At 35.9% G+C, this 26178-nt stretch overlaps 1 protein-coding gene across 2 annotated transcripts in view; it reads right to left on the bottom strand.

Annotated features, from left to right (window-relative positions):
- Positions 1 to 6696: 6696 nt before the first annotated feature.
- CA8 (carbonic anhydrase 8) overlaps positions 6697 to 26178 on the bottom strand; it is a 94469-nt gene continuing 74987 nt past the window's right edge. For both annotated transcript variants that reach the window (XM_055286318.2, XM_055286317.2), the window contains one exon: positions 6697 to 8070. The gene's annotated coding sequence lies outside the window, so the exon portion shown is untranslated. The remainder of the gene's footprint in view (positions 8071 to 26178) is intronic.

Here is a 26178-nt window from a genome sequence, read left to right as displayed (position 1 = left end):
GCAATTTGGAAAGCTGGGGAGGGAGGATTGCTTGAGGCCAGGAGTTCAAGACCAGCCTGGGCAACATAGCAAGACCCCATTTCTAAAAAGAACTTTTAAAATGTAGCCAGGTCTGGCAACACATGCCTATCGTCCTAGCCACTCAGGAAGCTAACATGAAGAATCTCTGGAACCCAGGAGTTCAAGGCTATAGTGAGCTATGATCATACCACTACACTGCAGAGTGGGAGACAAAGCAAGATACTAATTCTAAAAATAAAAATTTTTAAAAAGAGAAAAGAATCTCCTTGTGCACTAGAAGCATTAATTCCTCTTCCTGGGAAGACCAATTTACCCACAAGAACTGTGCTCACATTTCCTTTCTGTGGACTCAGAAAATAATCTTTGGAATTACAGGCTTCATATTTACTTCCTCCCTGTCTTTCTTAAACTTCTTCCTGTTTCTGAGTATGTACGAGGCTGAGCTTGGCTATCATGACTACAGAGCCTAAGAGCGGAGGCAGTTCCCTTTCTGCAAAACCATCATAAAAGACTTCACTAGACTTGAGCGTGATTTTTTAAATAGAGTTCCAAATATTTTTCTTGAGTATCTGGAACTATTTCATATGAAGATAATTTCCATAAGTGAGTAAAAAAATGAAAAAGAAATCATGTATATTATAGTTTCATATTAAGAGATTATTTCATTCAAGTGAGATTTGTTCAAAAAGCATTTGCAAGAAAATTTATTTAATATGACTAAAATTGCAAGGGGTCTGCTTTCATCCCAGTCTTGTGCTATAATACAATAGATTCCTGTATGCCATAAAGAAGTATCTTCATGTTATAATAGATAAAATGTTTTCATGCAATGTATAGACTTCGATCTGCATTTTTGAAAAGTCCCTTTGGGCCAGATTCTATTATATTTTCATAGGAAAATTCCTATTGAGGCTGATTGAATTCCAGTATAATTTGAAAGCAATTAAAGTCCATCAAAGGAATGGCAATACAGTTATCTTGGAAATGAATCAGTCCAAAAAGTGTAAAACAAGCCAGTCTAGATCTTTAGAGCAGCTCTAAGAATTTTCTTAAGTTTTACTGACTCACTACAGCCACTGTTCCAGTGCAGGAAAAAGCTGTATCACAGGCTCCACTCAAGTTTCAGAAATGGAAAAGTTTCTTCAAATTCAATAGCATCATTTCCAAATGGGCATTCTGTGTACCCTGAAGTATAAAACCTCTAGTATGCTTTATCAAAACTTGATCTAAATCTGATATAGCACAAGATTTCCAGTTAAAAACCTTTGCTTCTGTGTTGTTGTTTCCTAAAAGTGTTTGAAGGGTCAGTCACGTCTCACCATCTCACATCCTCAGTGAGTGCCAGGTAAGAGTTTCATACAAAAGTGCTACAGGAAAACAGCTCCACACAAAGGAAGGAAACATAAAAAAAAAGAAAAGACTATTTCCTTATACATATCCTTAGGGCTGCATTACATCATTGGTGGATAATGACTCATCTTCTTCATAATTCTTTATGACCCAAGATTATAAACTATATTTAATAGCCTGCTTTTCATCAATCAATATTTGCTATATTAATATGTTTTACTAGAAACAAATGGACAGCATTCTAAGGAAAATGAGGTTTTTCTAGGTATCTATTTTACAACTGTGCCATGTTGGAGTTGTTTGTGAAGACTTAAAAATCATTAATTGGCACACTCTAATTGTCTTTAGTTAAAATATAGAAATAAAATTTCAGAGTAATTAACTCAATAAGTTAACGACTAATATTAGGTTATGTCAACTTCATTTTCATATTAAGAAACATTCCCTTTTAAACTTTAAGCTATCAAAAAGCATGAGCCCACCCTTAATTATAATACGATACAAAATTTTGAGAAATATGCTTACTCAAGAGAAAATTCCAAAAAAGGACTGATAGCCTGACATTTTGAGTATCGTACTATCTTAACTGACAGAAAACTACATCCGGGATAGCTGTGTGAGGATCTCCACAGACTTGCTCTCCAGTGAAAAAAACTGTGGAAATTAAAATAAATAAATGTCTGAAAACTGTCCTAAGGATATATAGCAAATGGAAAAACATTTACTCAAGAAAATCTACTAAATCTCAGTAGGAAAAGTGAGAGTATTTGATTTGAAATTTGAGCCACAAATTCACTGCCTCTCTTCTTCTACCCCAGCTTAGTATGATTAAAACTCCACTCTTTGGGAAATATGATCAAGAAGATGGGGCTCCCTCTTCCCTCAGCTCCCAGTCAAGGGATACTAATAGGTTGCAGAGGTTAAATCTCTTGGGGTTATGACCCAGAGGTCATAAGCCCTTTTCCTTTACCCAGTCCCCACTAACAGAGCAGAAGTTCTATGTCTAATCCTGCAAAAGGGCCCAAATATAATTGAATCAGATGTGGAGCAATTTATGTCCCATGGCATTGCCAAAAACAATAGAATAATTAGCTAGCAATTAGTGAAACCTAACAAGTAGGTGTAATACCAATGGAAGCAAAGAGCCAGGCAGAGAAATCAAGGAAAGATACAGAGAGAGCCCTACTAACTTACTGTCATCCCAGAGTGACTGTGTACATGCTCAGGGCAGTGCTCTCTGAGAAACCACATTATAGGGTTCACACTACAAGAGTAACAGATTCAATTAAAATAGTACAGCCGCTGGGCGTGGTGGCTCACGCCTTCAATCCCAGCACTTTGGGAGGCCAAGGTGGGTGGATCACGAGGTCAGGAGTTCAAGACCAGCCTGGCCAACATGGTGAAATCACATCTCTACTAAAAATACAAAAATATTAGCTAGGCGTGATGGCAGACACCTGTAATCCCAGCTACTCGAGAGGCTGAGGCAGGAGAAAACCCAGGTAGAGGAGGTTGCAGTGAGCCGACATCCCGCCACTGCACTCTAGCCTGGGCAACAAAGTGAGACTCTGTCTCAAAAATAAATAAATAAATAAATAAAATAAAACAGTACAGCCAAGTCACTGAACAAATAAACAATCAAAAACAACAAAAGCCCCAGAGGGGTGGTGTAAGATGGGGCAAAAATGAACAGAAGATCAGGGAAATATGAGACTCTATTAAGTGCATTAATACATGCATAATGGCAGTACCAGAAGAAAAGGAGAGAGAGAAAGAAGTAGAAATGAATATTCAACGAAATAATGGCTCAAACATCCCAAATTTAATTTTTTTCTAAAAAAAAATCATTCATCTACATACCCAAGAAGCTCAACAAATTACAAGCAGAATAAACACAGACTCACACCCAGATACATCATAGTACGAATTCTGGGGTGGGGAAAACATTTTTTTTTTGAAAGCAGAAACAGAAAAAAGGATTTGCCTTGTAGGAGGAAACCTCATTAAGCTTTATAGCTGGCATTTCAGCAAATGCTGAGAAAACAAAAATAAAAAAAGAAACTTTTCACTAGGAGTTTTAGATTTAGCAAAACTATCTCAAATAAGGTAAAATAAAGACAGTCCATATAAACTAAAGATTTGTCCCTGTCAGATTTGCCTTATATAAAAATATACTAAAAAAAAAAAGGACTTCTGCCTGGAATGAAGTGACCCCAGATATTAATTTGAATCCATTCCAAAAAAAATAAATAAATAAAGGGCACTGGCAAATGTAATTATGTAATTATAAAAGACAGTATAAATGCATTTCTTCCTTCTCTTAAAGAGCAATTGTATAAAATATCATGTAATTACGCTTTAGACCCAGAACATATACAAATGTGACATATTTGACAATGACAACACAAAGGAGGTAAATAAGAACAAAGAAGTACTGGAGTAAGAAATGACACCAGATGGTAACTCAAATTTACAAGACAAAATGAACATAACCAGAAATGGTAAATTAAAAGCTTACTAGAAGAAACTCTATAAATATAATTTGTTCTCCTTTCTTTGCTTGCTTCTTTAATATACATACAATTATATAAAAATTATAACAATGTATTGTTGGGCTTACAGCATGTATATATGTAACATGTATAACAATAATGGCACACAAAGGGAGAAGAGAGTTCAGAGCTATTTAGTAGTAACTAAATAACTCACTGTAATAGTTATTATAAATCTGAACTAGATTCTGATAAATTAACAAGTATATGATATGCCCTTTAGCAACCACTATGAAAATAAACTCAAAAAAGTGAAAAAAATCATTAAAGCAATTGAAATATACTAGAAAATATTCACCTAATTCAAAAAAAAAAGCAATAGAGGAGGAATAAAGGAACAACACCAAAAAGACACAAGACATGTAGAAAACAAAAAGTAAAATGGCAGACACAAATCCAACTATATCAACAATAACATTAAATGTAAATGTGTTAAATAATCCAATTAAAAGGCAGAGAGACTGTCAGACTGGATTTCAAAAAAACAAAAACAAGATCCAACTAAAAGCTGGAGACACATTTTAGATTCAAAAATATAAATAAGTTGAAAGTGAAAAGATGAAAAAAGCTACATCATACAAATAGCAACTATAAGAAAGCTGGGGCAGCTATATTAATAGCTGACAAAGTATATATTAAAATAAAAAATGTTACTAGAGATAAAGATGGACAAGAGTCCCAAAATGAATGTAGAAAAAAACTGACAGAATTGAAGGAAGAGATCATTCAACAACAGTCAGAGAATTCAATACACTACTTTCATAATAGACGGAAATAGGCATATCAACAAGGAAACAGAAGACCTGAACAACACAACAGGCCAACACTATAGACCTAACAGCCATCTACAGAACATAGCATCCAACAGCACAATACATACTCTTAAGTACACATGGAATATTCTGCAGGATAAACCATATGCTAAGCCAGAAAGAAAACCTCAATAAATTTAAGACTGATATCATATAAAGTATGTTTTCTGACCACAACAGAAAAAAATTATAAATCAGTAACAAATTTGGGAATTCATAAATATGTGCAAATTAAACAATGTACTCCTAAATAACCATTGCATCAAAAAGAAATTAAAAGGCAAAGTATTTTCTAATACCTTGAGATGAATGAAAAAAACATGGCATACTAAAACTTATTGGATGCAGCTAAAGAAATGCTCAGAGGAAAATTTATAACTGTTAATGCCTTTATTCAAAAAAGAATTCAAATCAATAACCTAACCTTCCACCTTAATATACTGGAAAAGACACAAACTAAATACAAAGCAAGCAGAAGTTAGAAAATAGTAAGATTTGAGCAGAGTTTGATGACATAGAGAATAGAAACACAATAGAGAAGACCCCAAAATCCACTTTGGTTCCTTGAAAAAGTCAATAAAATTGACAAGCCTTTAGCTAAACTGACCAACAAAAAAAGAGTAAACTCAAATTATCTTAATTGGCAAATCTTCTGACAACAGTGTTACTTTATATATCATCAGGTACATTAGTTACCATGAATCAGAGGCACTTACATGTGTATAAGCTACATGAAAAATCATTTCAGTTTGCTGCCTTATTAAATTGTTTCATAAACAAAACGAACCCTAAATTAAATTTCAAGATCTATGACATTTGTCACTAATTCTCCCCTACTTTTTCTTTGGGATATTCCTGCCCCAATTACAGGGTCCATCACATAGGTTTTATTTTCTTTCCTATCACACCATCAAAACAGATTTGAGATTAGTTGTTGTGCTTTTGTTTACTGACAAACTACCTTTCAAATTCATCCCTACAAAAGCATATTATAAACAGTATTCATATTCTGAATCTGAGGTAACTAACTGTGGAATTAAAAGATTTTCCATATAAAGAATATTAAGCCTCCGAACAATCTCACCAATGGACACCATGATCTGAACCAAGTAGTTCATTTCAGTCTTTTACTCAGAAAATATACAGTAAGTAAATTCAAACTGCTTCAATATACAGACATAAACACACATACACACACAAACACACACACACACACACCTGTGAAGGGTGAAGCCTGAACAACTAGATGTTATCCTGAAAGTCATTTAATTACTATTTGTTATTGTATTTGTTTATTTTGTGTATTTCAGAGAAAGATGAAACTGCAAGAAGCATCAGAAGTCTAGTTCAAGAACAATCCCTGACTGTTCAGCACCAACCCGGTCACGAGTGGCGAGGCTGGTACCTGTGCAGTGTTTTGTTCCAGGAATGCCATATGAATGGCCTCTCATTCATGGAAGGCTTCAGATCTAGTCTTTTGATGTTAATTACAAATAAGGCTACACATGTGCAGCCAAAGTTTGGCATGTGAGTGGTAACTGCTAGATGTAAATATTTTTGTCACAGTTTTGTAACCCTGCTTCACCATTTCCTCATTGTTGGACACTAGGAACTGTTATACACAAGGGAAGTCCAGGACCTCTCTCCACTTTCAGAGGCACTGCCTGGTGCTGACCCCATGTGATCCAGGGCTACCAACAGATCTCAACCCTTAGCAAGCCCCAACTTTTCCTCACATTGCCATAACCCTAGTCCTTTCTCTTGCTGCCCAAGACTAGATGATGAACTTTCTTTGCTTCAATTTCAGGGATATCTGGTGTGATTTTCATTTGTATTTAATGCTTCCATTATTACCATCTCTACTCAACACATCTAAAAACTCTGAACATATACTTATTCCACCTGTCTTCCATTTCTATAACTTAGATATTCTGCATCACAAAATCCCTCGAAACTGGGACTGTGTTTTTGAAGTCATTCATTTTACAATTTTAACAACAATAACAATAATATTTATTGTTTGCTTTGTGCCAGGCACTGTACTGCTTTACATAAATTATCTCATTCTGTCACATCTAATGGCAACTAAGTATACGCTTACATCTGCTAGTAGCACCTAAAATAAGGATATTGTTGGTCATCTTTAAAGAAATGTCTTAACATACCAAGAAGTGGAATCAATGGAATAAAATATTTAAGTCTTACAAAATGTACGACACTAAAGTAATACAGGATACCATTAAATTTATATTTCTATTTATGGAAAGTAAAGCTATTCCTGGTACATGGTGCTGACCTTCTTTTTATCCTATTTCTTACACCTTTCGCAAATTCCTATTAAACCACAGCTTCCAATATGTCAAATAAATATAATTGGATCCACACATTCAGTTAAATCCTTTAACTATGTAGTAATACCTAAAGTGAGTATTATGTTGCTGCATTAACGCCAAAAAATGTTTCCCATGGCAATCCAGCCTAATATTAATTGTGGTAGCGGTGCTGAAAAAATAAAATGAGACATAATTTTACTAATCATTCACTTTGCATTTTGAAGCTCTATGCTGTTCTTAATCAAAACTCTTATTTTAGGCCGGGCACGGTGGTTCACGCCTGTAATCCCAGCACTTTGGGAGGCCGAGGTGGGCAGATCACGAGGTCAGGAGATCGAGACCATCCTGGCTAACACGGTGAAACCCCATCTCTGCTAAAAAATATAAAAAAAATTAGCCGGGCGAGGTGGCGGGCGCCTGTAGTCCCAGCTACGCGGGAGGCTGAGGCAGGAGAATGGCGTGAACCCTGGGGGACGGAGCCTGCAGTGAGCCGAGATCGCGCCACTGCACTCCAGCCTGGGTGAAAGAGCGAGACACCTTCTCAAAAAAAAAAAAAAAAAAAAGAAAAACAAAAAAACTCTTATTTTATTATCAAGAATTACACTAGTTCTAAAATGAGTGAATTTTCTGTTGGAGACAGGAAATGAAGTACTACTAACACGGGGAATGTATTTTTCCTTTCTCAATATTAACACATGATATATATTCATATTAATAACAACTCTGGAAACTAGTTTCATTCCTTCTACACATAAGCAATAAACAGTATGTGCAAATATGAATCCTAGCAGCAGTAATGTGGATATACAATATAGGGTTTCTTTGGAATATACAGCCATTTCTAATATTTCATTTCAGCAAGTGTACAGGCAACCATCACAGATGTCCATCAAAGCTGGATTAGATGAAGACAAACAACGCAGGCTTTGAGGATAAACTGAAGGTGCAGCTCAAAAGTTTCCTTTTCTTATCCAAGGGCATTATAGGACCATTGTCTTCCTCCTTTAGGCAAAAAAAAAAAAAAAAAAAGAATCGATTATTACTGATATTCTTCCACAGCAGACTGAAAAGTCTTTTTACAGTACAAGAGATAGTAAAAACTAAAAATTTCATAAGAAAACGTGGAAATTTCAAAAATATCTTTGTGCTCACGTTTGTTATCTCTGCAATTTTTCCACAAAGTTTACCATAATTTTATTTCTATGGGAGACCTATTAATGCAGGATTTCAAAGAAGCAAATACTTTTATCCAAAATAACGCTTGAACTATTTTACAAACAAAAAAATATGTATATCATGTCAAATAATAAAAATAAAGCTTTAAGTTCTTGTCATTCATTTCACATATAATAATCGGATGGTAACTCAAGAGCACACAGACCCCTTCATTCCTAATTCCCAAATGACTTACAATTCTATTAAATAAATAAATAATAAATGCAGAATATATATATATATATATATATATATATATGACAATAGTACTTGTTTGAGATAACAAATAATGTGCTTCTCATATAGGAAAACAACATCAGCTAAGATTTTAGTTCAATGATACCGAACTTTTTGATGTTGAACTAGCATTGCCAGCAATGGCAGTGGGCAACTTGCAGTCTTATTAGTTGCCTAAGGTAGGTAATAAATCTCTATTAAAATTTAGAACACATATACTTTTGGACTTGGAATTCTAGGAACTTATAACAGACATATAATTATCCAATCATACAAAGAGTCTATGTGTAAGGATATTCACTGCAAAAAGAAACTGGAAACAAACTAAATGGCCTCCTTCTGGGCAATGTCCTTTGGAAAAAAAGAAAAAATAATAAAATAGCCTCCTTTCCTTAATAAATTATATTACTATGCAGTATTTCAGAATTATGCATATATAGCATATATGTATCTGTGGACACACCTGCACACACACACACACTATATATATATATACATTTCTATATATGCATACATATATAAACATAGATACATACAAATATATAGAATGTCTGGAAAAATTTATTAGAAAATATTTATAATGCTGGGTTATGTATTTCCAAACTATATTTTTTTTTCTGCTCCCACTCTACCAGGACCAAACTACATTTCAAATATGATAGTCACAATAAAATCTTTTTAAATTTTTTAATCTTTTTAAATTGACAGAAAATATTGTAGATATTTATCATGTCAACAAAATGTTTTAAAATATGTACACATTGTGAAGTGGCTAAATTGAGCTAATTAGCATGTGTATTACCTGACATAGTTAAAAATATACTTTTAGCACTTTTCAAGAAAGTGACATGAAACTGATTATCAAACTGTAAAATCACACCAATTCAGAGTTAACGGGGCCTAAAGGTCACAATGTATGAATTTTCTGCAAAAGGAAATAACCTAGGGTCCAGTGTTTCCCAAACTGTGTTCCATAAAAAACTACAAGCTGGTTGAAAAAACGAATCCATGTTAAAAAATACTGTATCAACTCTGTTAAAATATGGTTCTTTAATTCAAAGCCATTTCAGAGGCTCTAACATGCTGATGTGCATTGCAAATCTCCAAAAGGAGGATATTATTACGTCCAGGATTCTCCAGATATATGTGAACAGTCACCTCTTGATTTAACACACATTTTGGAGGACCAGTGCGCTGCAGAACTCATTTAGGAGAGGCTGGTCTAGAAGCATATATCGTAAGTTTATGAAATTTCATTATAAAGAATATATCCAGCCTTCTAAATATTAAGCTACCATTGCCCAAAACATGAAATAAAATATGGGTAGGTAAATACACAGTCATTCTAATCATACGAGGTCAGGTCTCAAGCCAAAGCAGAATTTAACATTTAGTATACATCCACAGTGCAACAGATGCACATACATGTTGGTGTCCTATTCATTTTTGAAGCTCTCAGGGCATGATTCAGGAGGTTCTTGGTAAATGCTGAATGAATTCTAATTTACCTACATGTAGAATCTGCTGGTGAATTTGCATACTCACTCAGTTCAAATCTCCCTCACATGGGGAAACTCAATACCCTATGCTATTGAGCTTTTCTTACTTATATATTTTTCAAAGAAATGACACCTACCTATGCCAAGGCTCTCTGAAGATGATCTTTATATTAGCTTTACCTGCCTCAAAAACGTACACTTGATCTTGTTTACTGCAAATACCAGATTAACTGAAAAAAATGTTTCAATCAATCACAATCTGGGGTACGGATTTGGAATGACGGAGAACCAAGTCCAAATCCCAGCTCTTCTATCCAATTTGCTGTAAGATTTTAGGCAATTTACTTGCCCCTTCTGAGACTCAGGTAATATCTACTTCTTAGGGAATGTGTGGGACTGTAATGACAGCAGGTATCATGTGCTGAGCATAGTACTGTGAGTAATAATTTTGGTTAATTTTAAAATCATCTCACTAGCTAAAAATTAAACTACAATACTGTGCTCCAACATAAATGTGAAGTATGGCCCATTATTTTTATGCCATGTGTTAGAAGTTTACTTTTCAGTGTTTTAGAGAAAGTTTGCAAGGATAAAGTAATGCTTGGTCTCATCTGCTCTGTATTCCCAAGCTCCAGCCCAACACCTGACCCAAAGCACTCAGAAAATGTGTGCGTGCATGCATAAATAAGCGCAACAAAATGACAGCAGCAATTGCTAATTTTATTTGTATCAAAATTATGCATGCATATAAAGACTTAAAGTTTTTAAATGTTTGTTATGAAACTATCAGTCCCTTGTCCTATGTGTCACCAATTTCCTCCTCCTTAACTCTTTTAGCTGATTATTTTAACACTGGAGAGCTAAATGGCATGATTGTATTGCTACCTTTCAATTTTATTTCGGTATTATGTATAAGTTTTTCCTTTGGAGAATGAAGATTTGACCCTCTTTCCTCCTGTCAACATCATGCACACACACACACACACACACACACACCACCCCATATGAACCCTTCCCATCTTCCCATCACCCCATCCTCCAAATATGGCTACATAGTAAATTTGGTTGAATCAATTATGCAACTTCCATTACTGTAATGATGTAAAAGTATTCAGAGGTGAGATACATGTGTTAATTTTTCTTTCCTGCACAACAATTTGTTTTTTCTGGAGTGATAAATACCTTGGGTTTTTCCACCTAAGTATTCTATGTGCTCATAACTGATTCAATGCACAAATACCTACCCATTGCCTAACTCTCAAGAAGTGAAGATACACCATGCATTGTATCAACTTCACCATTCCTGAAGAAAGCTCATCTAGAACCTTCTCACCTGCTCACATCTGGACTGACTGCCTGCTTTGCCTATGATCTCATTCCACTGCCATTCTGGGCATTTATTCATCCCCTTGGTTTTTCTCCTTTGCTGGGTCTCCTGTTTCCTGGATCCCACATCTTTTTCCTTAGCTTACTCCATTTTGGTGTGGCATTATCCAGTAGCTTCTGGGAAATAAATTTGTGGTGGCTTTGATATCTAAAAATGACTACTGTAACCACACACTGGGTTAAAAGTTTGACTAGGTAAGGAATTTGGTGGGTTGTAATTTTCCCTCAGAATTCTGAAGGTCATGCTCACTGCCTTAGCTTCCAGCGTTGCTTTTGAGAAGTCTGGTATTCGAATTCCAGATTCCTTGATTTTGACATGTTTGTTGCTTTGGTTTTTGCCATTCTGGAATTTCTCCCTCCATGTTCTGAAGTTTCACAATGATGGTGTCTTGGTGTGAGTGTGTTTTGATCTACTTTGCTGGGAATTCAATGGATTCTTTCCATTTGTAACTTTATGCTCACGAGTTCTGGGGAAATGCTTTGGATAATTTTGTTGCTTGATTCCTCTCCTCCACTTTCTCTGTTCTCTCTCTAGCTTATTATGTAGATGACAGACCTCTTAAACTGGTCCTCTAATTTGCTTACATTACTCTATTTTTCATCTTTTTGCCTTTTGCTGTAATTTCTGAGAATTTTCAATTCTGCCTTCTGATTCATCTGTAGAAGTTCTCATTCCTGCTATTATGCTTTCAGTTTCCAAAAGCTGTTTTCTAAATATTCCTTTTCTTAATAGCACCGTTTTTTTGTGAATGCAATTTCTTTCCTTACCTCTCCAAATATATGAGTGACAACTTCTTGACAGTTTTTCTCTTCTTACAAAGTATTTATGTCTTTTAACTCACTTTATTGTCTGATTTGGGTTCTTTCATTTACAGTTCTTCTTCAAATATCTATAACTCTTCATATCTGGGACTGGCAAACAACCACTACAACAAAACCAGAGTGGAGGCGGAGGGCACAGTGGAGGCCTCCTTATTACACCACCACCACTGGATGAGCCCGTTGGTCCACTTCTGCAGAGAAGTCACCTGGGCTGGTCAGACCCTCCCCAGAAGATACTTCCAGCTTCATCTGGAGAGTAGGGGCCTTTCTGCCAGTGTATGGGAGGATGACATGAGGTCTCAGGATGTTATTTACTCCCTCAATTGTGTCTGTGTCCCCAAGTACAGAGTCTCTCTCTTAATCATCTCCAGAAGACATGTATCTCCAGTCCGCCAAGGCTTTGGAGGGGGCTGAGAAATTAAGTGCTTCTTAAATAGCTTTCAACCAATACAGATGTCTTTAGCCTCCTTTTACTCCAGCCTCCAGATGATGTCTGTTGCCACCAATTCCTGGGAATTTGAGAGATTCTATCATGCAAACGGGTTTGCTCCTCACATCTGCTAAATCTGTTACAAGACCATCTGCTTCCAGCTTCCAAAGTATTGTGGCTGTTTTCTCCTCTCTTGCTTTCTGTATCCTTGAGAGGCAATGCACTTAAAAAAAATCTCTTTCCTGTTATTTTAATGCAGTCTGTGGTGGAAACAAAATTAATTGCCTATCTTCAATTGATGGTCGTTATTTGAAACAGAAGTTCATTTTTATGCCTTTGTGTATTTTCTAAAGTTCCTACAATAACTACATTACTTAGTAATCAGAATACAAATTTATTTGGTAAAACAACCTAAAGAAGTAATACTTTGAATATATAAAGTTAAGGCTGACCTCCTCCCTTTGGGATTTTCTCCAAATATTCATTTATCTACATCTAAATAATACGGAAGCTTACTCATAAAGAGAAATTTTCTATTATACAATGATCATTGTTCATAATGATGACCTCAAAGTATGGCCACATCCTAAGGAGTCTTCTAAATCATCAGCTATTTCAATATAATTATAGCAGATGCCATCTTTCACATGACTTTTTCTTAACCTTGAATTATCTTTTATGAAGAGGCCCAAGGGAATGAGTGCAAAGCAAATCACTACCGGAGAATTTCCTGAAAAGCTACCAAAAATTTAAAAATCACGTGTTCACACATATCTTACTCCTGAGAGGTTGCTGCAGGTCACAGTACTGATGTAAGTTCCAGTGATTTTGGCTCAGCTCATTGATAACTAACTAAAGTATCCCTCTTTAAGTACAGTAATTCAGTGTGACATCTCCGAAATAGAGTCTTTTAAGAAACAGCAATATGCTAGAAATAAGAACTCTCCTCTTCAGAGGGGGCTCTTTGTCCTGTACACTAGTGGAACACTTCCTCAGGCAGTTTGTACATGCTGCTCTGACCTGGAGTTAGCTGTGTGTCTGATTTACCCATGACACTAGGCTGTGAGCTATGTCAGGGGAGAGCTGATCTCTGGTTATGTTTATTTTTCACTCAGCCCCTAGAATACTGCCATACACCAAACAGAAGGTTAAAAATAAATGCCCTTCCATTACAAGCAACGGCATATAGACACCTTCTTTTTCAACATTCTCACTCATGACGCCATCAGGTCATGAGAGAAGGAAACAGAGGAAGAGGTCAGGAGTGTCAAACACTTTTGAAGATTCAAAAGAGAAGAGGGAAACATGCCACTGGATTTGGAAATAGAAATCCAAGCACATGAGACATTTTTAAAAGGGTGCCAGATATTACTGTTAATTATTTAACATTATTCTGGAGTACTAGATAATGAAATGAAATAAAATCAGAAAGAAGGAGATAAAACTGTCATGATCGTTGGGTGTTATCAGTGTCTATCTGGAAAACTCAAAATAATCAGTGGAAATCTTACTGAAAACTATATAAAGGTTAATAAGCAAGCTAGGGACAAATCTAATCCATTGTTTTTTCAATAAAAAAATTAACCAATGGAAAAATCTATAGCTTGTCAAAATCTATAATGATAATAATAGTAATTGCTCACATTTAATGCTAATCCTCCACAAAGCACTGCGATGTGCATTTTACCACAGCTCATGAAATCCTCACAACATCCCTAAGAGGTTATAACTCTTACTATATCCACTTCATAGATGAGGAAACTAGGGCTGAGAGAGAATCAAGTTTGCCCAAGTTGTGGAACAGCAAATAGAGGTGCTGTGTTCCCCAACAAGCCATACTCAAGCTGACTCCAGAGCCCAAATACGAAAGTTGGAGTAAATATTGTGAGAGTAGAGAATTATAAAACGCATGACAGACATAAAAAACCTTAATAAGCATAGACCTATGCATTTTTCCTTGATATAAAGATTCAATATTGTAAGGTATTAATTCTCCTTAATCACTCTATAAAATATAATGCAAATTAAAAATCCTAATAGGATTCCTTTTTCTCTTTTATTTTTGTCTTTCATTTTCTTTTTCTCAACCTCTCTTTTCCTCTTTATTTCTATCCTTCTGATAGAACGACTTTATGGTTTATCTGAAAAAATGAAACATGTAAAAATAGCCAGAAAAATCCTGCAGAAGATACCAGTACAGAGGGTCTTGTCTGGTCAAACACTGAAATATACACTGATGCCACATACATTGTAGTCGATGCACATGAATAGACAGATAAATGGAACAGAATAGGGAAATCAAGAATAGAACCAAGTATTTACAGGACATGATATAATGTAAGGAGCCATTTTTAATGAGATTGGCAAGGATGAAAAATTTAAAATATTCAACACTGGTGAAGGAGAAAAGTGTAATCTGACACATAGTTACTGGGAACATAAACAGAACTCTTGGGAAAAGCAATCTGCATATGGATTACAATAAAACTCTTTGACCTAGTAATCTCATTTCTAAGAAGTTTTTAAGGAAATGGGTAAGTTAACCACAGTATTATTGATGACAGCTCATCAAATTTTGGCATATACTTAAAAGCAATGTATGTAAAACCATTTTTAAAATAACTATTCAATGACATGAAAAGATATATCATCAAGCTGATTGAAAAATAGCATGCACAGTATAATCTCATAAGGAACATTACATATCTACGTAACCATATGAGACACATATATAAAGAGAGGTCAATGGACAATCATAATGATAAAGGTAACATTTTTGAATCCTTACACTGTGGACAAAAAAAATGTTAAGCACTTTAATTGCATTATCTCATTGTTATCTTCACAACCACCCTATGAGGTAAATATCACTACAGCCTTCTTTTAAGTGACGAAACAAGAGACAGTTATCAGTTAACATTTTCAAGGTCACACAACTAATTACTGGTGGAATCTGAATGGAACCTGAGCCATCCCTGCTGTGCTCCAGAGCCTCCATATCCATCACAACCCCCAGTGCTGGGGATGCTATCACTAAGAGGAGAGTTTGAGAGACGTTTGCTGCTGCTCCATTTTATTCTGTACTGTTTGAATATTCTGCTATGAACATGTGCTATATGTGGAGACAAGGAAACAAAAAAGCAACCAGAGAAATCAAAGGTGACCTTTGCCACAACAATTTCAATAGGTAGGAGATGTAAACTGAAGAATAAAAAGATGAGAAAGAGATGTAGAGTATATTGAACGATTGGTTAAAAAAAAAAAAAAGGCAAAAATGCCTTCTATAAAATCCCCAATCAACAGTGCAAGCACAAATTAGCATAACCCTTGTAGTTGTAGAGGGTACTTCAGCAAATATGTTATGAAAAAATGAAAACATATGTGTTTCTTCCCAGGAATGTCATTCCTAGGAATTTATCTACAAGAGATAAGAAGGCAAAGATAAACACAGTGCATAATGTTCTGCACTTTGCTGTTGTGAAATGTGGTGTCATGAAAAGAGCTCAGCATTGGGAGTGGGGCCCACTTGGGTCTGAATTCTTGCTCTGCACTTTACTGGCTGTGACCTTCAGCAAGTTACTCAATGCCTCTCAGCCTCAGTTTCTTTATCTCTAAAATGAAAAATAAAAATACGGGCCTCACAGGATTGTTATGAGGATTAAATGAGACAAAATACAGCATCATGTCTGAAATATAAAAAAGCATTTGTTCTTTTTGTTCCCATCACTCACTAATATGTGTAACTTAGAATGAATAAATAAGCTTTGATCAAAACTCAAGGATAAATCATAAAAGTTGGTAATATTATAAAACACTAAACTTAGCTTTTAAAGTTATTCAGAAGTAAATCTGTGTTAGGATACTTTGACACTTTCTCCATCTCAATTAGCACTAATTAGCAAAACTGTTTTACACACTACAATGAGTCACATTTTTCTTCCTTCTTCTGTAATCCCTGGTGTGTTGTAAGGGTGATTGACTATCTAATTATTTCTTAATTGAATGCACATATTACACATTTTTCACTAGTTCAAGCTTAATATTTTTAGTCCAGAAATCAAAGTCAATGAAATTAAGTTGAATTGGGATTTGGGCAACTATTATAATGAGAGAAGGTTTGTATTACATCTAATTGTAAGTAAATGTGTGTTTTAGCCTTATTTCCTATGGAAATATTTCAGGTACAGGAATGTTCCATACACAACTAATTTAGATGATTAATAACACTGTTATTCTTATTTACCATTCTTTATTCCTCGTTACGATGATTTTATTGCTAAGATCCACTAAATATAATTATTGTTTAAAGAAAAGATGCCATTAGAGAAACATTGGTTGTATACATACTAAAATCCGAATGAACATTCATACCTGCAAAAAACTGCATTAAGTTTCTCTGCAACACAAAGGTTGTAGGAATTTTCACAGGCTGCTAACAAAAGGAAAACAAAAATCTTGGAATGCTTCAAATACAACCAGTTACATTCATGAAAAAATGTTTATTTAGAAAAAAACTAAAAATATTACCAACAAAATAGTACTCCAACTCAGTTAACACTTTACAGGTAGACTATCTCATAAAAGATTTTTTTTCCCTTTGGGTATTAGGCAGGAGTAAATGCTGAAGGAGATATTATCAGACAACAAAGGTTTATTGCTTCGGTTTTTTTCTAGGTATGCGGAGTAACCATCTGGAATAATTTAGTTGAAGACCTCTTCAGGCAAAAACTAGATTAAAGAACTTCTTGAGATACAATTCCACTCCATGCTCCTAAGATGTCTCTGAAAATATGTTCTCTGGACAAGCCCTAAAGACATTTATGAGTTCCTAATAAAACTCATAAAAGAATGAGCAATAAGAATTCAGAGCAATAACAGCAGTAAGAACTCAAGAGATTCTGAAGGGGTTTTAAGAAGCACTGAAATGGAGAACAGACCCATCTGAAACCAATGTGGTTTTATAGTTTTAACAATTAATTTATTACCTGGTGCTACCTGGTGGCAAACTTCTTGATGGAGAAATCTCCATATTATCCAATAAATATTTCAGATTCTGGGCATTATCTAGATTATTTTAGATAATCTGGGCATTATCTAGTACTGGGCATTATCTAGATTATTTTAGCTTTGCATGTAATGAAAACAAGTTTTAACTGCAATGTTTAAGTAAAACTGAAGTAGCCCAAAGGATGAGGCCAATCTATATGTACCAACATAAAAATATCTCAAAGACCTTTAGTTAAAATGAAAATTTTTGTTTCTAGTATATTCTTGTTAAAAATATTTTTAAATATCATGTTTCTCACCTTTCTGAGGGTTGTCAGTGTTTACCTTTCTCTTACACGGTTTCTTCTCTAACCAGAACTCCTATGTTAAAATCTTAACCACTAAGGTGATGAGGTGAGGCCTTAGAGAGGTGATTATATCGATCACGAGGGCTCTGCCCACATGATTGGGATTACTGCCCTTATAAAAGAGACCCCAGAAAACCAGGAGGCCCCTTCTACCATGTGAGGACACAGTGAGAAGGCACCATTCTACAAAACAAGGAGTGGGCCCTCACCAGATACCAAACCTGCTGGTGCCTTGACCTTGGACTTCCTAGCCTCTAGAACTGTGAGAAATAAATTTCTGTTGCTTAGATGCTAGTTTACGGTATTTTGTTATAGAGGACCAAATGGAAGACATGTAACCCTTTCCCTTCTTCGGGAGATGGCTTCTACCCCCAATAAGGGGGTCTGGGCAAATTACTCCACACTACCATAATCCTTTCCTCACCCTTATGTAATTTCATTTCCATGCTGAGATTTTAGATTCTCTAGTTTTTGCCGTATGTAAGCAATTTGCCATACATAAGCATCAGAACCATAACCTATATATAAATGAGGTAAAATAATAACAAGAAGGTAAATCAGGAGATGTCAGTAATTTTATCATGTTTCTGTGTTTCCTCAATAATTGCTAACAGCTAGCTACATATCAGTAGATCTAATGTAGCTCAGTTTTCCAGGGCCCATTTTTAAAAGACTTCATATAAATAGCTCAGATATTTAAATCAAATGCCAATAATACTACCTTATTTTGTGGATGACAATAACGAACCACCACACTCCTCCCCAGCAATTCTATCACTCCCACTGTGCTCAGATGTGGATTCAGATCCTTCTCAACACTCTCCAGACAACTGGTACCAATCAACCAGAGCTGGCATGCAAGGTTGAGTGCTATATGTCTTCTTGTCTTTTATTATTTTACATATTTTTTATTTAATCTCGTATTTAATCTTGTATTTATTATCTTGTATTTAATCTTGCCATAACAGTACTATGTAGAAGAGAGGGGAGATACTCTTGCAACAGTCATGAGGAGATGATGCTAACTTTATGGGTTGTGATGACAAAGATGGAAACACATAGATGGCTTTGAGAGCTATCAGAAGGCAAATCTGCAGAACTTGACGATAAATTGGAAATATGGGGTAAGGTAAAGAAGAGAGGTGTCATGCACGACTCAGGTTTCAAAGAAAACTGGAAAAGAGGCAAGTCTGTGAAGGAAGACAATAAATTCCATATTGTATATGTTGAGTTTGAGATGTCTTTGACACATCTAAAAGAAAAGTTCTACAGACAGTTGGGCATTCCATTCTAGAAGTTAATTAAGAGACCTAGTCTAGGAATGTAAATGAGTCATATGTTGCTAGTGGTGACAAGCTGTGAGAATGGATGAGTTCACCTACAGAGACAGCCCCAAAGGCTGAACTATGAGGACTCCAACATTAAGTAGCCTCCTAAAAGAACATTCGTGCAGCATGCAGAGTATGAAAGGTGATGCAGGTAGAAAGAAAACTGGGTATATGGACACCAAAATAAGAACGTAGCAAGAAGGCAGGCAGTATCAGAAGCTGCTGAGAGATCCAGTAAAATGAGGTCTAAAAATGCCCCCTTAAAAGTTACTGCCCTTAAAAAATTTATCATTTTTTGGTGAGGAAAAAAAATGAACATTCCTTTTGTCGCATCACTATATAACAATAAAATATCTAAAATATGTAAAAGACAACCTACAGTCATACTTTCATAATTTACAAATAATTCCAAGATAAATATGAAGTTCACAGAAGTAAGTAAATACTTTCATTTAATTGACAAATATTTATTTGTAAGGTATTAGATGAGGCTCTAGATTGGTCAACTAGGTTTACTTCAATATTTCCTAACCTAGAAGTTTTAAATTTCATGTTGTACTTTAATGCAACTATAATCATCTCCTTGAAAGCTGAAAGCTGTTCAGAATCAGAACTGACAAATATAACAAAATAAATATCTGAATTTTTAAGGGCATTATTTTTAAAAGACTGTTTCCATCAGTTTCATTGGTTGTATAATTTGATAGCTTTATGTACTTTGGGAAGACAAACTTTCTGGGACTCAGTTTCTTTTTTTTTTTTTTTTGAGACGGAGTCTCGCTCTGTCGCCCAGATTGGAGTGCAGTGGCGTGATCTCAGATCACTGCAAACTCCACCTCCAGGGTTCACGCCATTTTCCTGCCTCAGCTGTCTGAGTAGCTGGGACTACCGGCGCCTGCCACCATTCCCGGCTAATTTTTTTTTTTTTTTTTTTGTATTTTTAGTAGAGACAGGGTTTCACCATGGCCAGGATGGTCTTATCTCCTGACCCCATGATCTGCCTGCCTCAGCCTCCCAAAGTGTTGGGATTACAGGCATGAGCCACCATGACTGGCCAGGACTCAGTTTCTTTATTGATAAAATTTTCAAAAAGCAATGTCCATCTTGAAGAGTTGTCCTGAGGTGAAATGAGACATACATGAACCGCCTCTCATAGTTCTTGGCACACTATGGCACACTACAATTTATTACAAACAAATTATTATTACTACTGGAGGGTTACCATTAAGGGTTTGTTAGCCTTTAACTCAAGTATAAAATTTAAAAACTATTTTTTAATTTATGCTTACTTCATGCTGTGTCTAAGATAGCTTAACAAGATCTCAGCACACATCTAGGATTCAAGCTCCCATCCCTAAAGGGCATGTGGAGGAGAGGCCGGGGCATCTATGGGCTCTGGCCCCCACCTGTAGACTCTACCATACTCCCTGTTTTAGGTCCCCCAAGATCACAACAAATGCTTTGGATCATTCCAAAGAACTTACCAAAACATATTCTGCAGTCTCGTATTGTTCTCTGGTTAAATAAATTTGTGAAATGCTGTATACTATACCATACCCTCTTGGAGCTCACATAGGTCCCTGTCATATTAAAGGTTCTCAGAAGTCTTGCATGAAGAAAACCTGCTTAATGAAGTATGTTACAAACTTGTTTGACTCTACTGCATAGACATTTATAGTCTGGTGGAGTAAGTGAAACTAAAACTGCTAAGTGCAGTAGAAAGCAAAAAAATAATAATAATTTAAAACTAAACTAACATGGTACTAAACTCAGAAAGCAAAGAAAGATTAGTAAGGCCAGTTTACTTGGGAAAAAGACTTCATGGAGTTAAAACCTGGTCCTTCAAATATCAACAGCATTTAAATAGAGAACAGAGAGGAGAACATTCTAGACTTTAGGTTAGTAGATTTCTAGGAGTGACCCAAAAAAGGCAGACAACTAAAACAAATTGTCAAGGTGCTAAGAGTAGAGATACAAAAAAGAAAAATGAGATGCTTACAAACAAAGCTGAAGGTCAGGTAAAATTTTACAGAAAGAAAAACTTCCCTGATTGTCATTACTCTTACAGTCTAATATGAACTCTTTGTAACTGCCTAGTAACAATCTAGTTTTTAATAGAGGTTCGATTCCTTAACCCCTTATTTTAATCTGAATGAGGTAGACTTTTAGGCAATGCTCTCCGTTTTTCCAATTGAAAAAATAGTAATCTCAGTATAAATCCTATTTTGATTCTATTTTCCCTCTATTTTTAAGATTTTTAATCATAATGAAATGCTGACATAAAAGCTTTGATACTACTGCTTCTATAATACCCTCTTTTAAGAGGTACAGAAAATATTAAAACAAATTTATTCAATGTTTTTTTTAAAAAGTATCTCCTTATACTCCTGATTAAAGTATAGGTGATTTCCAATGATTTCTGCACTTGTTTTTTTAGCATTTTTAGTAATTTCTTCAGATGAATTTTTAAGCTTTATGTTTCCAGTTGGAGACTTACTAACAAAACCTCATTCATAAAAAACATTCATTTCATTTTCCTCCTCATTTACCTGCTTCCTGTTCTCTCTGGTTTCTCTTTTCCATGATAAATTTAATAGAGACACAGGGAAGCACATTCATCATAAACCAGGGAACTATAATATCCAGTGCTCGAAGGGCCCTTGTGAGGTCTGTTGGAACATTTCCCCAATCCCTGTCCAGGCAGGTTCCCACCTAAACCACCTAGGAGCCTCAAGTATTTAATGCCTTAGTCTTCCTCGAAAACCCACTCAAGATTTAAACCACCTACTTACAGGAAAGGTCTTTCTTGTAGCCTCTAGAAATAAATTCTTTCCTTAGCTAATTCAAAGCCTTTTGCTGATACTTAAAAGCCATTTTTTTATGTCTGCTTTTGAGTATCCATGAGGTAAAAGGCATGAAAGAACATGTTTAGATGACAAACCGGTCACAGTGATTTCCTTATGGAAAAATATATTCTTTAGGTTTAAAATCATGAAATCTACTGTATCTAGGGTATCAGAACATATTAACATTCAACATACAAGTTGGCCCATGACTGCAAAACATTCTTCCTCCCAAACACAATTTTGTTTTAATTCATAGTGGGAGGAAAAAATCATTCTGAAATTTTTATCCATGATAAATTATTAACATTTCTAAAACATAAAAAGGAAGAGACATATTTTAAAGCAGGAGTTATTCTCTTTGTTTAGTAATCTTGAAGAGAGCTCATACAGCTCTTGTATTTTTCATTGGTGGGTTAATAATTTTTATATCACATAATCAAAACATAACAGGTATTCTGAGCATCCTTGGTGTTTTGGCATTTTACTGAAACCATTTTGAGATCTGGTAGGAAATCCATTCCAGTTGGAGGAAATTCTATGAGATATAATAAATAGAAAACAGCTACATCTACAGAGCCTTCAATTCTCACCCTAACACTGTGCATCACGTTAAATTATCAGAGGAGAGTCAAAGTTCTACTGACTGAAAATATGGCTTTGAGCTTCCATTTAATCTGGAAGGATAATAGCTTTCAAATATTTGGTCATTCAGAGTGAACATTCTCACTTTCCTCACACAGGCACCCCCTTCTCTATAATGCCTTATCCTTTTCTAACCTATAACTCTTTAAGGTTATCAAAGAAGACTAATATGAAATTGATACTTGTATAGCTTTATTAAAGCTAAGAAGACAATATTATTAACTGCAAAAGTACAAGCAGGGAAGAGTTCCACAGTTGAGGATAACTTCAAAGATCCCAAAAGAAAAATAAGGGCAAGTTTGACAATGGGACTATTTGGAGATGCTTGCTGAATAACCCCATTTTTCTGGCTTTGTTTCTTTTTTAACGTATTTAGGGCATTCTTATTTTTCACCTTTAAGGCAGAAAAAAAGAGAAACTAAAGAGCCATATGACATTGCTTTTTACAGAAAATAATCATAATTCATTATAGTTACTGTAAACATGTATACAGCTTAACAATATTTAGGTCACAAGCGAGACAGTTTTGAGCAGTCAGAATAGCTTTTTAAAAATGGGCTAACACTTTATGAAATAAAAAGGCAAATAATCAAATAATCATGTTTGCTGGAAGATGAGTACCAATGTCATGATACCAAAAGTAACAAGTAAACTGGATCTTAAACTTGTTATATCATTTGTTCATTGTTATTAAAATACATTTAGTTCTCCTGCATCATATAGAAAATTCAATGGGTAAAGGATCATTTAATATCAATAGGCACCCATAAATCTGAACTAGCACCGCTGAACCAAAGAATTTCCGGCACCTGGATGAATTACATACTAATTCTTTAAACAAGTATAATACAAAATCATAGTTCATACTTCTTAAATGGTAATATAAAGTCACAGATTACTCATGGGAATAATAAAGCTTGGTTATCAAAGTCTTCCAGGTGCCCAGACATGTCATTTTTTAAAAAATCTGTCATTTTCAGTCTAAAAACTAAAGTTATTTCAATAAAACATAGCTAAAATAAATCTGAATTATTTTAAACATTTTTTAGAGAACAGCTACCAGAGAAATGTCTTTTCCTTTTTAGTTCCAAGAGCTTAAATGAAACATTCATGCATTAAATTCAAAGTCTGACTGTCAAATCATTTCACTTTAATAAAAATTTGAATTACCTGCCTTAGGGCATTATTAAATATCAAATAAAAAGTACACACACATAAGTCTGATTCCCAATATAATTTTTACATAGAACTCTTGACTAGATTTGTATTACACATTTCAAGATAAAAGGATAAAAACAGCATTCATGAAAAAATGAAATAAGAATTCATCACCTTAGAATTCCTGTACCATTCTTAGGAATCTGGGAGCAAATTACCCCTTTAAGTAATCTCAGCCACCAAGATAAGGACACAAATATATTTTCCTTTTAGAAATAGTACCTAAATTGTAATTAACTCAAAATTTTGAAAAACTACACATTATTCATCTATCATATAAAGAATATGAAGTATGTGAAATATACAAAACCTCATAAACAACGTTTCTCTCTCTCTCTGTGTGTGTGTGTGCGTGTGTGTAAAAGAGAGAGAGAAAATAATAATAGTCATTTAGATATTTAGAGAATGGCAACTCTGGTCTAGGACCAGATACAAACCAAACATTCAAGGGAATAATCTCCCTTCATTAAAAGTATCATTTATGCCGGGCGCGGTGGCTCACGCTTGTAATCCCAGCACTTTGGGACGCGGAGGTGGGCGGATCACGAGGTCAGGAAATCGAGACCACAGTGAAACCCCGTCTCTATTAAAAATACAAAAAATTAGCCGGGCGTGGTGGCGGGCGCCTGTAGTCCCAGCTACTCGGAGAGCTGAGGCAGGAGAATGGCGTGAACCCGGGAGGCAGAGATTGCAGTGAGCTGAGATTGTGCCACTGCACTCCAGCCTGGGCGACAGAGCGAGACTCCGTCTCAAAAGAAAAAAAAGTATCATTTACAGGTATTGACATTCACAGGGAGTATACTAACTAAACCTAGACTGGAGAAATGCATAAATTCATGCTTTGCAACCCTCATCCCACCCCCACTGCCTCTTGGCCTCTCCTGTGAACACATCCTTCCCTTTTCCTCTGCTCCTAACCCATCTTTGCTGCTGCTGTCCCGCTCCTAGCTCCTGCCCCATTCATCATTAAATGATAAGAGCAAGTCATGGGTACACAGCAGCTCTAAACCACCACACCTCCTTCTTTCTTCCTTCCCAGTGCAGCACAGAGAGTGCCCATCCTCTCAGCAAAAGCCAGGCTCCCTGTGTGCTTGGGATTTCATCCCTTTCAACTTTTCAGACTTCACTACTCCAGCTCCTCCCAGAAGCAGTACCTTCAGCCTCTCTCCATCTACTTGCTCCTTTCCCACACCCAGTATATAGACAAGTTCTATTTCTTTTGTTTAAAAAAAAAAAAAAGATTTCCTCAATCCCACCCCCTCTTTGTTGCTGCAGCCTCCTGCCCCACCTCAGCCCACCAAGGTGGCTGCAACCTGGAGTCTCCAGCTCCTCCCTTCCTATGGGCTTCAGCCTGCTGCAACTGCATCCCTCCTTGATGTGTCACTCGACCGCCAGTGTGGCGAAACTCTTTAACCTCTGCCCATGTCGTGGTGAAGAAAAAGCGCTCTGCCAGTCAAGCTGCCTGGATCTCCTTCGGCTCCACTGCTCAATAACTGTATTACTTTGGGCCATAACCTAACTTCTCTGTGTCTTGGCTAACTTGTCTGTAAAGCCTCCCACAAGATTTTATGCACACTTGATTAAGTAACCCCATTAGATCCATCAGAACATTATACGAACATATACAATGTCTACACCCAATACGTCCCTATTTCAACCCAGACTTGTTTTCTCTTCTCTACTCTTGAAATGCTAATGACCTTCATGACCAGGGTCCGCTATTGCAGTTTGTGGTTGACAGGCATCTCTCACTCACTGTGCTGCAACTCAACTCTTTATCTTCAACCAAACAGGGCCTCCCTGCAGCTTTCCCACTGCCACTCAGTGGCACTCCATCCAGGGTTTCCAAAGTGTAAAACCCCAGAAGTTATCTTTCACACTTCCATCTCCCTCCACCCCTCATCCAATTCATCACTAGCTTGTAACCTGCGATTTTTATTTCACATACATCAACTTCTCTCCACCTCCACTGTTCCTATTCTAGTGTCCAAGCCTCCACGTCTATCACCTTGGCTACCTGGCAGACTTCTTCGTTTTTTTGTTTTGTTTCATTTTGTTTGAGACACGGTCTCAATCTGTCACCCAGGTTGGAGAGCAGTGGTGCAATCTCAGCTGACTGCAGCCTCCACCTTC

Source organism: Symphalangus syndactylus, chromosome 7 (genome assembly GCF_028878055.3).
Source record: "Symphalangus syndactylus isolate Jambi chromosome 7, NHGRI_mSymSyn1-v2.1_pri, whole genome shotgun sequence".
In the NCBI taxonomy this organism is placed as follows: Eukaryota; Metazoa; Chordata; class Mammalia; order Primates; family Hylobatidae; genus Symphalangus; species Symphalangus syndactylus.
The sequence above is the reverse complement of the archived record's forward strand: the minus strand, read 5'-3'. Positions and strand labels throughout refer to the sequence as shown.